This window comes from Oryza glaberrima, chromosome 1 (genome assembly GCF_000147395.1).
Source record: "Oryza glaberrima chromosome 1, OglaRS2, whole genome shotgun sequence".
NCBI lineage: Eukaryota > Viridiplantae > Streptophyta > Magnoliopsida > Poales > Poaceae > Oryza > Oryza glaberrima.
The window spans coordinates 13586700-13603382 of NC_068326.1; the positions used below are offsets into that span (position 1 = coordinate 13586700).

Below are 16683 nucleotides of genomic sequence, written 5' to 3' on the forward strand. Positions count from 1 at the left end.
AAGTTCAAAGCAAATGCTTAGCCATGCTAAAGTATAGGAAAGGCCAAGAAAATGGATAAAGCCATCGATTAGACGTACCTTTCACTTGTGAGCAATTGAATATTATACGAAGACTAATCATGTACCTAAAACTTTGGATTAAATCTAGAAAGTAGTAAATAGTGTTCATCGGGGCCAACCGGCCAACCTGTCGGTTTCTGTTTTCTTTTTCTTTCTTTTCTCTCCTCCTTCCTCCTCCCGATCCCCTCTCTCTTTCTTGCTGCAGGCCATGGCTAGGGTTGGGGATTCCAATGGCTGCGACGGCCGTGGCCAGTGCGGATTGGGAGACGAGGTTGCGCACAACTGCGGCGTAGTATATATACCCCGCAGTGGAAGGGCTAATTGTGCCAGCGGCAAGGTCAGTAGGTGAGAATGGGCGTGGCGGATGGGCATAGAAGGGGATGGGTGGTGGCTTCCGTGTAGAGTAGTTCAGATTAAATTGATGTCATGGGAAGATCTAGCCTCTAGGTGGATGATGATGATAACTCATTTTTGTGGTTAGTTGTTTGGTTATGACGGAGGAAGCCGGCCAGAGGGTTGGCAGCCATGGCGCCGGACCGAAAAGCACAACCGAGAAGGGATGATGATGTGGTTTGAGGTTGTGAAATTGATAGGTGGTATAGCTGTATTGCGATGTTACAAACAAAAAGGCTCACTGGACTGAGAAATGCGCTTGCGCGGGGAAAAACAGAGCAGCGCACGCACTTGGTGTCGGACTCCGGCGAGGACTTGAAAAGCTTCGAGTATGGCATAACGATGCCTAAGTATCGCGTTCCACCCAAAGTTGATGAAGGATTTGGTTTGAATTGGTGGATGGTGGTGGAGTGTATGCACGCATAGTGCTCGATCACTGTCCTGCACGAGGTCGTGCCCATCGGCGCGTGGACATCTATGCTTCGACTGAGCAAGGGGCAAGTTACCACCATGGTTTGGGCCGAGGTGGACTGATTCCGGTTGATGTCGGGCTTTGTGGGAAGAATTTGACTAGGCAGAGGTTTTGGGCCGGCAAGAATGGGCTTGACATTCTGTCGAGCACTTGGTGGACATGAACAGTATAGTTTTGTATTTTTAGGAAGTTTTAGAGAATAAAATGAATAATTTGGAGGGGCTTGGATGCAAATACTTAGTGTAGGAGTCGGCCATGATGATGTAGGAATTTGGTAGAACTTTTGTGGACTAAAGCAAGAATTTGAAATTCAGACAAGATTTGAATTTGAGAGGGATTGAGAGTTTGGGTCAGATTAAAAAGGAATAAGTTCATCCGAGGTCCCTTACCTCGTCAACGAATTCAATTTTCGTCCTTCAACCAGAAAACCAGATATAGCGGATCCCTCAATTGTCAAAACCGGTGCAATATAGGTCCCATGGTGGTTTGGACGACGGTTTTAGCTGACGTGGCACCTACGTGGCTAAATTGACTCGGTCTTCATCTGACGTGGCATTGATGTGGCTGTTGGTATTTTTTACGACCACATATAAATCCGCAAGCGCACGGAATACTGTGGTAGCACTTGACCTTCGGGTGACTCTAAACGGATATCGAACTCAGGGAGCGTGTGTAATCTACCTAAGGCTAATACTATCCAAGGACAACATCTGACGGTAAGCTAGCTAGGCTAGAAAGGGCTCTCTATGTGTTTTAATTATCTAAGTTAAGTAAAGGTAATTTCCTATATGTTGCTTTGGGCACTGACCTCTGCTGGTCTTCTAGCTTGGTTCCGCCTATAGCTCTATGATGTACCCGAACGTGGAGGATTATTAGGACAGTATTCAGGGCTGTCACCACCTTCCGTCTACCTCTAACAAATCCGTGAGATACACATCAAACAAAGGTAATTTCTAACCTAGACACCACGCCTAAGTTATTAATTACTACTCTAATACTTGTGCAGGAATTTTCTTCTTTATCCAGAGTCCTAGTACTAGAGCACTTAGTATTAATACTTAGTCCTACCACTAAGTTGGATACCATATTTTGTTTCCTTATATGCAGGCATTGACAGTCATATATTATGGTTTAAGGATCATCAACAGTTGCATTGATGTGGCAATTTGCTTTGGAAAATAATAAATATGTGGTCCCACATGTCAGTTACACCAAAAAAATAAAAAATAGTGGGGCCCATATGGGCCCCTATTGATGCGAAAAACACACAGTGACCTGGGAAATCTGCTTAGCTGTAGTGCAAGTGCAAGATGTTGACAAGATGCGGGCGTGCTAGTCAGTTTGACCCTGCAACTGACAAGATATACAAATAGCAGATCAATGAGCCGATCGGCTGACAAGCCGATAGATTAATTCCAGCCGATGCCGATACCAGCCGATAGTAATAGGGTTTTGAGATACCGGCTATAGTTCTGATGTAGATTCTGATGCTTGATGTAAATAACAATATAAAGGCAATCGGCTGATGATAATGCAAGAAAGCAACAATATAATCCAATAGAAACCAATGGGCTAACAATGATATGCTAGAACAAGTATTGATCCGAATGTTAAAGCATACATCGGCTGAAGGTCCGATGTCATAAAATCCACATATTGTATTAAACGGTGAAATCTTTGTTATCATCGGCTAAATCCAACTTATATGCAATCCTTGTAAGCCGATGCAACGTCCAGGTACCTCATCGGCTAAAACCCCGATGAAACCCTTGTTGGCAGTCAACAAACAGGCTAGATATTACGGTTCTAAGCATGACTTGGTAGATCAAACTTAACTGATGCAGCACTAAGTATGGAAAGAAACATAATATCTATACAATCAAGCCTTTGACTGATTTTCAGGGTGGTAGATGCCTAAGCTAATCTAATCTAATCTAGCAACACGATTTAGCCGGTACCGGTAGAAACCCTAAAATGAGAAGCAGTCGATAGAGCTAAATTGATATGCTAAGACTAGATTAACAGAGACATATGATAAATAGGTAGGCAAATATATCAACCGAACCAGAGCTATCCAAGAGGTCGAATGTACTGATGCAGCCTTGAACAACGTTGATGAAGCCAACACAATTGCCAAGGCCAGCAGAACGTAGAACTTACCCCTTCACCGGAGATCGAACTGAACCGATGCAGCCCCGCGTCAGGTGCCAAATTCCGCCGGTTGATAAATAAAAACCTCGGTAAAGAGGGTGGCGATGCGCCGAGAATAGTTGTATTGATCGTGGAGATGTGTTACAATGACCCCGGGTGTACATATTTATACCCATGTGGAGATACTAGTCCTTGTAGGATAAGAAAGAAACTTTCCTAAAGATGAAAGGAAAACATAAAGTCCTTATAGGACACTAAACACACTTTCCTAAAGATAAAAGTAAACTAACAAACTATTCCTAATTAATAGATAACTTGCCATACTGCATCCTCCTTGAACTCAGACACTTCTGGATAAGCTTCCTTTAATAGATTAATTTCCTTAACCGAATATAGCAGGAATCTGACTATTGGCGATGTGATAATTCTCTTAGGGGCTTACCAAATTTCGCTGTTAACAACCCCACATGTCACCCCTCTTCTTCCCCTTCTTCCTCCTCTCTCCCCATCTCCCCTCTCTTCATCTCTCTCTAGGAGCAATGGGGAGGACGGGAGGCAGCAGCAAGTTGCGGCCGGCAGGAGACGGGAGTGGAGGGAGCGGCGTGCGGCAGCCGGGCAACATGGTCACCACGCGCGCCGGGCAACATTGAAGGGAGAAGAGCATGTCACCATTGACGCCGAGCACGGCGACGACGAAGCAGAGGATAAGCACGACGAGCAGGAGGAGGATTGCTGGCATCCTCCTTGTTCTCGTTGTCGATCTGCTACCACTCGTCGTGGCGGCGCGAAGACGGATGAGACAGGAAGAGGAAGAGGAGGTGTGCTTCCTCCTCCTTCTCGAACCCGTCGTTGTCGTTGTCTTCGGCGGCGTAGGTAGCTGCGGTGGTTGGGAAGCAGGAGCTGCAGTTGACGTTTGCCCCAATCCGCTCCACGCTCCGCCCTCCATCGCCCGGAGTGGTCGCCGCCGCTCCGCCCACCACCCGCCTCGCCGCTCCGAGCTCCGCCATCCGCGACCCATGTGCCGAAAAGGGGAAAGGGAGAGAGGAGTGGAGCTGCGGCCGCCGCTCGCCCCACTCCACTCCACGCTCCGCCCTCCACCACATGGAGCGGTCACCAGTGCTCTGGCCGCCACCCGCCACGCCACTCCGCGCTCCACCCTCCGTCGCCCATGTGCCGAAAAGGGGAGAGGGAGAAAGGAGTGGAGCTGTGGCCGCCACTCACCCAGCTCCGCTCCGTGCTTTGCTGCTCCGCCGCCCGGAGCAGTCCCCGCCGCTCCGCCCGTTGCTCGCCTCGCTCTGGCAGCCGGGCGCTCCGACCTTCTTGTAGGTTGAAGGGGAGAGAGAGAGGATAGAGAGAGACAAGGGGAGTAGTGAGGATGACATGTGGGGCCACATGAGCCCCACCATTTTTTATTATTTTGTGTGTACTTGACATGTGGGTCCTACAGATTTTATTATTTTTTCGTATCTAATTGACACATAGGCACCACGTCAATGTTGGACGAAGAATTAGTCCATGTAGACGTCATGTCAGCCAAAACCGGTGTCAATACTGCTGAGAGACCTCGTTTGTATGGTTTTGTAAGTTGGGGGATTCATTGTATCTGGTTTTCTGGTCTGAGGATGAAAATCAGACTGTACGATAAATTGAGGGACCTAGAGTGAACTTGTTCCAATTAAAAAAGTTGAAGCTAAGCTTTGGTACTGAAGTGGAGGGAATAAGTAGATGAATTAGTTGTAGATGGAAGGAGATTTGAAAATGTACTTAGGGTTTGAGCAAATTTGGAGTAATAGGATTTTCTTAGCACAAGAGCTAGGGAACAGATATTTGATTTGGAGAAAATTTTGTGTATGGGAATATGTGGAGGAAATTTATAGAATATTTGTGAGGATATGGAATATCAACTATTTGGGATTTAAAGCTAGAGATAGAATATGGCATTCTTGGACCTTGTTTAGAAAGGATAAATCGAAGAAAATGAAAGATTTGAAAATTAGGATTAGACTAAAAGAGAATTTTCTATAAATTTGTGAGAATAATAAAAAAACTGAACATTGATAAATTCAACTCAAGAAATAGAAATGAAAAAATGGCATGATGCAATTTGAAATATTTAAATTTTAAGGATGTTACACTACTTATTAGATAAGGCATGGGGAAGGAACCCGGAGGACAGCTTCCAATCCATCGCAGGATTCTTCTCTAGGAAGAAGATGCCCGATGATTGATCTCCGGGATCGACCTCATCATCAACCGATGCTTCTTGCAGGATAACTACACCAACACAGGCACCAAAGTAGGCAATTGATCATCACCAAGCGGCACTAATGTCTTCACCTAATTAATCTGGTCAGTACCACCAAATACCACGGTAGATTGTATTTTGGTGACCTGTTTAGGCTGAATTTTGGTGACCTGTTTAGGCTAACATTTCAGATCTTGTTAAATCAGAAACTTACAACTATGATGAACAGTACCATTAACTATTTTTTTTTTTGGAGAGATATTTGTTTCCAGGCTATTGCAGCTTTATTAAAGCTACATGTCAAGCATAGTTGTAAGAGGTAAATTTTGTCTAGTAATGGCTGGTAGAACATATTCGAAATATTTGAATTTGTCCTTCCTAGGCTTACAAAAAAATTGGCATGAATATTGGAAAGGGAAAACATTTCTGAAATATGCCTTTTATCGTACAAATATACTTTCAACAATGCAATCTTCATTGGTCTTCATTTCTGGAACACAATATGATGAAAAGGTACACATGTCAAACAAACGAAAGTTTTCCTCTATTAAAAAAGACAATTTAAATTACTAGGAAAATCTGATAATTCAAATTTACATCTTTTGAACACCTTATTATCAAATGTTCATCGAACGATGAAAAAAAAAAGGCTTCACGTTGATTTTCTATTTAGGGGAATTTTAGAGTTGTGTTTTTCTGCTAGGGAATAGATGGTTCTCCAAGTTAGCTCTTATTTGTCAGACTGCAGGAAACGTTCTGCAAATAAGAAACACATGATCAAAACCAGAAAAGACTCAAGTGGCACAAAATGAAACCACAAGTCTAGGAACAAGCGGTTGAACCGTTGAACACTCACCAAATCGAGAATATGGCATCTCCACCAAATCGAGAATATAGCATCTCCAAGACTTCGAGATAGTACTAGATAACAATTCTGCTTTCCAGATCGTGTTGTTAACAGATCTGCTTGGTAGCTTCCTAAGTTTTTTAGCCAGGCTGGCCTAAGATAGGTGGACCAAATTTACTTAAGAAAATGAGTATTTACACATATATAAGTTTCAGACTCCGACAAAAGGCTGTCGAAGTGAAAGGATGTTGCCACCGCAGCAACTTCCTAAAAGAAAAACAAGTTACAGAAGATTGTTACTCTCCTAAAACATTGAAAACTCCAACTACTTTCCAGATTGCTGCTTCATCTTTAATTGAGCCAAACAAGAACCCCACTGTTCGGCTCTGATTCTGGAATACTCGCATGTTTCTCTCCTTCCAAATCATCCAACAGACCAGCACCACCAAAGTGTCAAATGCGCTCCTCTGGCTGGTCCAAAAGACCTACCACCACTCCAACCACCAATCTCCAAGGTCCAATCCGGATTCCACCGGCAGCTGGAACCCGACGCCGATCCAACCCTTGATCTTTCTCCAGACACTTGAAGTGTATGGACAGGAGACAAAGAGATGCTCGCAATCTTCATTATTGGTCATGCAGAGGGGGCAGGATTGTTGGTGTGGCCATCCTCGCTTGGTGAGATTGTCGGCAGTGAGACGCCTGCTTTTCTCAGCCAACCACATAAAGAATTTCACTTTGGAAGGTGCTCTAGTGTGCCAAATCAGACTGCCACATCTCGCTTCTGTATTTGCCATGAAGAACAGGTCGTAAGCCGAAGCTGGGATGAACTTCCCATTTGCAGTCCTCTTCCAAACAGTCACATCCTCCTCTCCCCCTTGCAGCAGCACCTCCTGGACTGCATCCCAAATCTGAAAATACTCCCCGATGGCTCGATTACATGGCGCACCTTTGATGTCACGCACCCACCTGTGGTTCCTCAACCCCTGAGCCACTGTCAAGCCGGTGCGTTCCCCAGTTGGCTAAGAAGGGTGAGCAGCAAGACCGGCCTTGGACAACAGTGGCGACTGTGCTGCCAAAAGATCTGAGAGACCTCTACTACTCAGCATCACGGCAAGAGGTAGGAGATGAAAAAAACACAAAGTTTTGGCTTGCGGACTGGTTGCTAGTGGGAAGCATAAAATCGAGGTTCCCGTTGATTTTCAGCCATGTAGCTTCCTACGTATCTGTCTATGTTGCTATGAAAAGCATACAATCATGTGTCATGTGTTCTGGCGAAAAAGAATACTATCATGTGCAGATTGCATATTTCCAAGTCTTCGGCTTCATTAACTTTGGCCCTGGTCACAGACGATGATGTTGGAAGTCATATGTACAAATCGGTGTTGAGGAAATCCTTGGCTAACAGAATGTCAAGATGAAGTATATAGGCAATCGCTAACGAACTTGCAAGAGCAGGGTTGGTGATCCAGTATATTCGACTTTTCAGTCCCTTAACATTAATTTGCTATATCCATTTTGAGATTTTTATGGAGGACTTGACGATAATTTTAATGGAAAGAACATCATGCATGATAAGAATGAGAATGGGTTTAATTTCAATCTTGTTGGCATCTGGCAAAACTCAATCTCAAACCAAGAACAATGCTGTGAAATATAAGCACTAATCAATTGTTAGAACTAATTTATCCCCTAGTCATTGATATTTGGAATTTGGCTTAAAGATCCGTACCATATGTAAAGAGGAGTATTGAAGTGAACACTACTAAATAAAAACAAGTTTAAGGTAAAAGGAATATTTCTTTAAATTTTTTCAGCAGTACTTGTCATTCTATTATATAATTCTGACTGCTCTTTTTACTATTGACTAGTTTCTCCGCATTTATCTGTTTTTCACGAGCTTGAAACTTTTATAAGCACTTACATATCTTTGGACTGATTACCTGTAGATGCCTAAAATAGTTCAGCCTAGGATGTCTGAACAAGTTGGAACGATAGAGTGGTATAATGGGATAAAAATGACAAAACACACGGTGAATGATCGAATTCGCTTCATTGTGGGAAATACAGAAATTATTGCGTACCTTCATGACGGGCGTCTAGATATTTCCGCTCGAGGCTGGCCAGCCATTGCCGCAGGCATGTAGGGTGCACTTTTAGAGCAGGGCATTCCCAAATCATAAGCTGTTGGAGGGATGAGTATGCTTGCGGTGAATTGGGCAGCGATGCCAGGCTTTTGCATTTGTAGAGCTTGAGTTCTACCAACGATGGGAGCTCGGCCGAGTGAGACTCCAGTGATTCATAAAGAGAGAAGTGGTCCCCAGCTGGTGATGACGGTTCCGACACAACAGCGGACACAATGTTGTCACTGCAAGGCCCTTCAATTAATACTGACCCGAATATGGACTTAAGCTCAGGGCAACGTTGTATGTTCAAATCCTTGAGAGATGGTGGGGTGTTGAAAACCTCTACCAAACTTTCACACGTGACTCCAGACGTGTTAGGAGTTGGCCTCCTCCTGATGTTGACTGCTCAGGAGCTTGTGCGTATCCCTTCAGTTTGTTGCAGTTCCATATCCATAATTTCTTCAAGGATACCAAGCTCTGAAATTCTTTCTCCGGCCAGTGGATGAGCACATCACATCTAATAATATTCAAACATGTAAGCTGTGCAAAACATGCCCATAGTGCATGTGCACCAGAAAGGAAGAGCATGTTCAAGTTATTTAGGTTCATAAATGCCAGAGGGGATTCACATTTCCAATTGTCATTGCTGTCCAACCACTCAATCAAATTGTGTCCCGCTGGAGGCGTTGTTTCTACACCTTCATGCTGCAATGTCAGAGTGGACAATGAAGTCAGGTATCTAGGTATGCAAAGGAGCATCTGTTCAGAGCCATTTCCTATGTGTAACACACTGAGCTTTGGTGCTTCTGGTAGACTTGTCAACTCTGGACATTCCACAATATAAATGCTCTCAAGGTTAGGGAAGGTCGGTGGTTTGTCTTGTGTTCCTTCCGCAGCCTGCCATCTCTCGAATTGATTTAAATCACAGAGTTCGAGTTCCTTTAAAGCTGGTAATGCAGGCTGTGACATATTACTGTCACTAGTAGGCAGTGATGTTAGCTCTCCACATCCCATAATAACCAGCTTCTCAAGCTGAGGAAAACCAAGCTTTTCTTGTCTCTCATTTATTTCCCACCATCGCTTGAAACTCTTCAAGTTTGTTAGTTTAAGCTCTTTTAGTTTTGGGAATGTTGAGGGTATCTCACAGTTTTGACCAATGCTGCACAAATACTGCAGTCCATGGAATCCATCCAGCCGAAGAACTTGAAGATCTTGTCGCTGCCAAAACTGAGGAATATTTTGGCACATTGTACAATTATCTAGATCAATCTCTACAAGGCGTTTAAGCATACCCATCCATGATGGGAAAGATGAGCTCTTGCAGGACTTGACATTCAGAACGCGAAGCTCATCATGAGGTTTGAGAGCTTCGATCACCTTCTCATGACAATCTGGTGCATTGCTGTAAGATCGATCTTCTTTGTCATTTTCATTCCATACTAAAGAAAGTGTTGAGAGCTTCTTGTTTTCAAGGTTGATCCGTCCTGCATCTTCCTCTGTAACATTTTCCAGCCGACGTAGCTCTAGTTGACCACTGATGTCTAAATGTTGTAGCTCTCCAACATTACTGCAACCAGAACCAGTACCAGCTACAAAACAAGTGAGCGTTTGTAAGGAAGTGAGTTTTCCCAAATCTGGAGGCATGTGCTTCAACAATGTACATCCGTGAGTGTGGAGGTGACAGAGCTGTCATGTACTTCATTTGTTTTGGAAGGCGACAGAGATATCTGCAGCCAGAAAGGTTCAAAGTTCGTAGGCAGTATAGGATACTTATATCATCAGGAAGTGATTTGATATAACTTCCTGAGAGATCCAGGTACCTCAAGTGATGCAGATGCTTTGGCTGAAGTAAGAAAAAACTCCTAAACTGATAGAGTTTCAATGCTCGTACAGCTCTGTATTTTGCTGAGTGCTGCAATGAACTTGATCTGGAAAAAGATCTATCATAGAGAAGCGTTTGGATAGCTGGAGATTCTTTTTTCAGATAATCATTCATCACATTAGCTGGCTCATTACATGATAAAAGTAGATGGCGAGTAGCATTTGAATATGACCCTCTTTCAATAGGATATTCAGTTATAGCGATACATTCCTTTCCCATAATTGAAGTGGCAACATCATGCATAAGATCGTGCATCTTACATATGATTCTGGAACAATGCCCATGATTGCTTCTATATTTGTCAAATCGGACTCGCTTCAACTCCTGAAAGAAAGATCTAGAAGCTAACTCATTGAAAATACCTTCTCCAGTGGTTTCAAGGCGGATATCTTTTATTTCTGGGATTAATCCATTTGCGATCCATAGCTGGACAAGCTTGTCCATATCAATCTCGTAATCCTTAGGAAAAATAGCACAGAAAGCAAAGCACTGCTTCATATGTGACGGCAAATTGTCATAGCTGAGCTTGAGTATTGGTAAAATTCCAGTCTCTTTATTGCATATGCTGCTGCTTCTTAATACTGCCTCCCATTCTTCCAGACTGGCCTTCGTATAAAGTACAGAACCTAGTGCTTTTGCTGCCAATGGCAACCCAGCACATCTATTTTTTTTTTAGAGAAGGGTATTTTCTACCTGGCCTCTATATCCAACCGATATATACGGCCATTGAGATAGGGAACTTAGCCCCGCAAACAACCCAATCTGAAATTCGCTCCATAGGAGATTTGAACTCAGGACCTTAGGGCACTACTCAAGTCACTGTAACCACTAGGCTACATGCACTTTCGTTTTTAGATAATAATGTCTTATCATCCATTTGAACTAGCTCAGCGGGCTTGATCTCCTTTTTCGGTCTAAAAGCTGCTGTGTCAATGATTTCCTTAATGACACTGTTATTTAGAGAAGTAAGATTATATGCATCAGTTGTGTGCATTAGTTCAGCAACTCCTCCTTCACGAGTTGTTGCTAATACTGCACTACCAGTGCTACCATGTTCGAGGCATTTCTTCAGTTTACGCCATTTTTCATCATCCCTATTCCAAACATCGTCCAATACAAGGAGATACCTCTGCCCGCTCACTAATTTCTGAAGCTCGTCAAGTGCCGAGGTTTGATTTTCATTGATGGTTACTTTATCACCTTTTTTTGGAACTGCATCAACTATACTTCTAGCAACAGACGCAACATCAAAGTTGTCAGACACACATACCCAGATCATCAACTGGAAATGGTTCTGAATTTCAGGCTCATTGTAAATGAGTTTGGCTAAGGTAGTTTTGCCTAGCCCTCCCATTCCAACAATAGGAAGGACGGTGAGTTTTACATTGCTTGCTTGGGAGAGCAATATGCTAACGAGCAGCTTCTTATCTTCATCTCTCGATCTGCTAGCAATGTTCATTGGGTCAAAGATGTCAGAATCGGTTAGCCTCCATTCCTTGGACTCTATAGCCTGAGGTTCGAATTTAAACCCGAAGGCATTCATCTCTGCGACAAGCACTTCAATATTCTGCACGATCCGGCAGAGCTTCTTGCCCATCTTGTATCGGAACACGACACGGTTGTGAGTAGGAAAGAGTTTTACCGCATCGATGCCGAGCTTGGTGTAGTGCCCGATCTTCTTGGCTTCACGCCGTAGCGCCTCGTACTTGAACTCGTCGAAGACTTCATTCGCCTCATAGGCCACTGCCTTGAGCTCCTCAAGCCAGGCCTTCGCTCCTTCCCTGTGTTCAGATGCCTGCTTCTCAGCGTCAGAGATGACGTCCAAGATGGCCGGCAGCTTGCGCTTGAGGATCTTGTGCTGCACTTCCATACCTTCCATCACCTTGTACTGCTCCAGGAGGTAGCTGGAAGCCTTCTCCTTCACCATGCGGACCAGTGGCCCGATCACCATGCTGGTCACCAGTTCACCCATTGTAGAGCTCACACACAAAGCAAACTAGCAAATATCAATGAAATGGTAGGTTGATGGAGAGGGAACTGGTGGTTCTAGGTCTATCCGCAATTTAGGGCCCCTTTGATTTGGAGGAAAAACATAGGAATTTTAGAGGATTTCAATCCTATAGGAAAATTTCCTATGAAGCCCTTTGAAACAAAGGATTGAATCCTATCCAATCCTTTGAAATTCCTATGGAATGGATAATCCTATAGAGATTTTGGAGGAAATTTAGCAAGAGCTTCAACCTCTTGCTAACTTTCCTTTGAGTCTCTCTCTCATCCAATTCCTGTGTTTTTTCTGTGGTTCAATCAAACGGTCATTCCTGTGTTTTTCCTGCGTTTTGCAATCCTCTGTTTTACACTTACATTCCTATCAAAATTCTACGTTCTTCCTATTCCTACGTTTTCTCAATCCTGCGATTTAAAGGAGCCCTTATCTTGGACAGCGTCCCAATCAATCAGTACAATCAGTAGAAGAAAAGGTGCCCGTGATGTGCTGTCATTGTCGATCGCTGTGTGCAGAAAGTTTCAATTTGTCATGATCCTGAATGTAATTATTAGGCACTTACTTTGAAAGGGAATGAACACCCGTTCTAAATTACGCTACATTCCCAACCTGACAAGCAATTGATGTCCAGAAGCTGCTAAACAAAGTAGGGACTGGTGCTTAGCCTTTATGAAAAATCTAGGTCATTAAATTATGAAAAGGACAGTAGGACATGGTTACATCTCTACCCTTTTTCTCTGTTTTTCATCGATGGTAAGATTGTAGGAAGTTACAACGGTGCGATGCTGCTAACTGATTGCATGAGTTCCGCTCTCACAATTCAGTGTACCTATACTCCTTGAAAAAGAAGTTGAATTTTGTGGCTACGTAACACACTGATGAGATGGTTAGTAATAGCCTAAATGCAGATCTCAGCAGTAAAAAAAAAAGAATTCAAACGTATACGCACAGCAAAATAAGGGTGAAATCATCAAAAGCAATCAATTATGGCCATCCTGATGATTTTAGTTTGGCAGTGCTTCAGAAGTCCTAACAGGAAGGAGGCCATGTGGATAGATGATATGTGTAAACAAAAATAATTCCAACATACATAAAAATGAAAGGGAGAAACTGCAGTACAATATACATACTAGTTTTTGGTCGTTTTTCCTGACCATTAAATAATTCCAACATTCGAAATTAGTCAATTATAGTTTCCTCATGATATAGTAAAAACTTTTAGAGTACCAATTCCAATAATTACAATCCTAAAATTAATAACTATAATAATAAGTTAGGACAGGACTGGACTGGACTTGACTTGCTTGTCTATATCTTTGTGCTGTCACAGTTGGGACCCTTCCAGTTAAGCACAACTGTGCAATGATTCTTCCCTCATCAACTGCAATTATTGATCCACTATGGCCATGCTAGTTATGGACCTATTCTTGCTCGTTGGCCATGCTTTTTTTTCAATTTTTTTCCTGAGACGGCTTTGCAAAAATCTGTGTATATGTTAATTCAGAATTAATTTGTTATTGAAGACAAATCTTGTTAACATTCCTCCAGATCAACATTTCAGATAAATAAGTATGACCCCAACGTTAAAACACGTCTCTTTAACCATATAACTCAATGTCTATGTTAAGTCATGTTTGATAGCTCCACATCCCTTATCTATGCCGGATTTGAAGTTTGTATGTTAAATTACACTGATTTAAAATTCGATATCTATTAACTTATTAAAGAAATAGAAAAAGGAGCCTCTACGTTCACTCTCATGGCATAAAAATTCTCATATTAATCGGAGAAAAAGAAAAACAGAGTCCATATAGGCTCCTCCGTCAGCGAGCCAGGCTGTTATTCCTCAAACATAGCGGCACAACGGAGCAATTTTCCGCCTTAAAATCAATGCACGTCGAAGAAAGAAAGCAATTCCTACCCTCTGTCTTGACGGTGTCTATGCTACCACCGAGGAAGATAAGTTGCAGGCTTCCTACAACTATTTCCTCAATATTTTGGGGACGTCGTGTCCGCCTTCGGCGTCCATTAACCTCGGCTCGATTGGTTTGGCGGCCCACGGTCTCTCTGAATTGGAGGGCGACGTCACTGAGAAAGAGGTGAAAAAGGCGATCATGGCGTCACCAAGTGACAAGCTGCCGCGGCTAGATGGTTTCAGCACCACTTTCTTCAAGGTTTGTTGGGGAATTATCAAGGGTGACCTGGTTGCGGCTCTTAACTTAGCCTGGAGAGCGAATTCCCAGCACCGGCATCTCGTCAACACGGCCTCCATCATCCTGTTGCACAAGAAAGAGGACCCAAATCAACTAACTGACTTCCGCCCAATTAGTTTGATTCACAGTTTCGCTAAGATTCTAACCAAAATTCTGGAGCTCTGTCTCGCCCCAAGAATGGATGAGCTGATCGGGCCTGCACAGTTGGCCTTCATTAGGCGAAGAAGAATACAAGAGAACTTCCTCTACATTCAAGGTGTGGTTAAGAAGTTACATCGGTCCAAAACGCCTGCCATGTTGTTAAAGATTGACATTGCAAAAGCTTTTGATATGGTCTCATGGGAATTCCTTTTGGACCTGCTCCGACATTTGGGCTTCGGCGCTCGATGGCGCGACTGTGTTTCTGCTCTGCTTTTCACTTCTTCAACCACCGTCACCATGAATGGTAGAGATACTCAGAGGATCAGGTTAGCTCGGGGACTCAAGCAAGGGGATCCTCTCTCGCCATTGCTTTTTGTCCTTGTGATGAAGGCGTTTGTGGCTCTTTGCGCAACGGTGGCACGCCGTGGCGCGTTTTCCCTCCTTGCTACGGATTCCTTGCCGCTCCGCGCCTCAATATATGCAGATGATACCATCATCTTCTTCCATCCTTCCTGATGGGATGCGCTGAAAATCCACTTCGTGCTCAAGCTGATGGGCGACGCCACCGGCTTGGTTTCCAATCTAGCCAAGAGCTTGTTGACCTTGATATCCATTGCACCGATACCCAAATTGAAAAGGTGACGGAGGTGTATACATGCCCGATCAAGCAATTGCCGATTGTTTACCTGGGCTGCCATTTTTTGTGTGTAAACCGACGAAAGCACAAATCCAATCGATGATGGATAGGCTTGCCAAAAATCTGGCTGGCTAGAAGCCCAAGCTTTTATCTCCAAATGCCCGCTTAGCCCTGATCTAGCCTGTGTTAATGGCGCTCCCACTCTACATGTCCGTTGGAACTACCAGCCTGGGCAATCAACGAAATTGAAAAGAAATGCCGGGGTTTTCTTTGGAAGGGTGACGAAGATGCTGCGGGCTCGTGCAGCTTGGTGGCTTGGGAGAAGCTTTGCCTCCCTATCGAGCAATGGGGATTAGGGATCAGAAACCTACGCCTAATGGGAATGGCGCTTCGCGCTCGGTGGATTTGATTGCACCGCACTGAGCCAGAGCGTTCCTGGACGCGCGTTGCACCTCTTGCTGACAGAAAGTCACTGCACTGCTTTGCCACTGGTAGCAAAGTACTGCTGGGGAACGGAGCCTCTACCTTGTTTTGGTGCGATAGCTGGTTGCCGGACGGAGGATCAGTGCAGTACAGATTTCCAATTCTTTTCTCTTTTGTCAAGCTGAGGGGAATCATGGTGGTTGCCGCCCTCCGCGACAATACCTGGATTGAAGATGTTAGGGGCGACCTGTCTGTCCAAGCGATAGGGGAATACTGTTAACAACCAAATTTGGTAATTCAAGTATCGGAGATAAAGATAAATCTGAAGCGGAATCCAAGATGGAGATCATTCCAGAAACAGAGCGAGAATCGGCTAAAGTCCGAATCGGCTGCGATCAGGATCGGTAGAGTTCGAGTCGGACAAGGTTAGCCGATTAAGCCGATTTCGACAATGCGACTCGATACACGTTGTCGGGTTGAGTTAATGTGCTTCATGTGGATTGCCATGCACGGATTAAGTCCTGAGAAGGCAATTGTATCTATCAATTAGGATATTTTATGTAATTTCCTTAGAGATAAGTTTGGGCAAAAGTCTGCCGCAAAGACTTATGGTATCTTAGAGTTTGTTAGAGATAAGAGTCTTGTCCGACAAGGACATATTTTGTATCTCGGGTACAAATATGACCCGAACCCATGTAATCAAACAACACACGTTCAATACAATCTCGGCGCATCGCCACCCTTTCACTTTTGTTTACTTTCGACGAGTTCTTGCTTTCGGGTTGAGCTGCATCGGTTTCAATCTTCAACTAGAAGTAAAACTTGTTATGGCGACTTGCGTTCTCGGGATTAATGCTTCCATCTTTATGATACTCTAATATTGTTTATGTAATTCATCAAGTTATCATATACCCTATATAATCTCTGACAATATCGTTATTTAACCTTCAATCGGCTAACATCAATCATTGGAAGGCAGCCGATCAGGTTAAATACTAATGTTGACGTAGATTATATAGGGTATCCACCACTCCATGAAACAGCTAGCGGCTTGATTGTCTAGATATTTTCCTTCTTTTCATACATATAGC

General features: G+C 43.7%; 1 pseudogene; it reads right to left on the reverse strand.

Moving 5' to 3' along the window:
• Positions 1–6332: 6332 nt before the first annotated feature.
• LOC127771107 (disease resistance protein RGA2-like) lies at positions 6333–13336 on the reverse strand (annotated as a pseudogene).
• Between the last annotated feature and the right edge of the window lie 3347 nt (positions 13337–16683).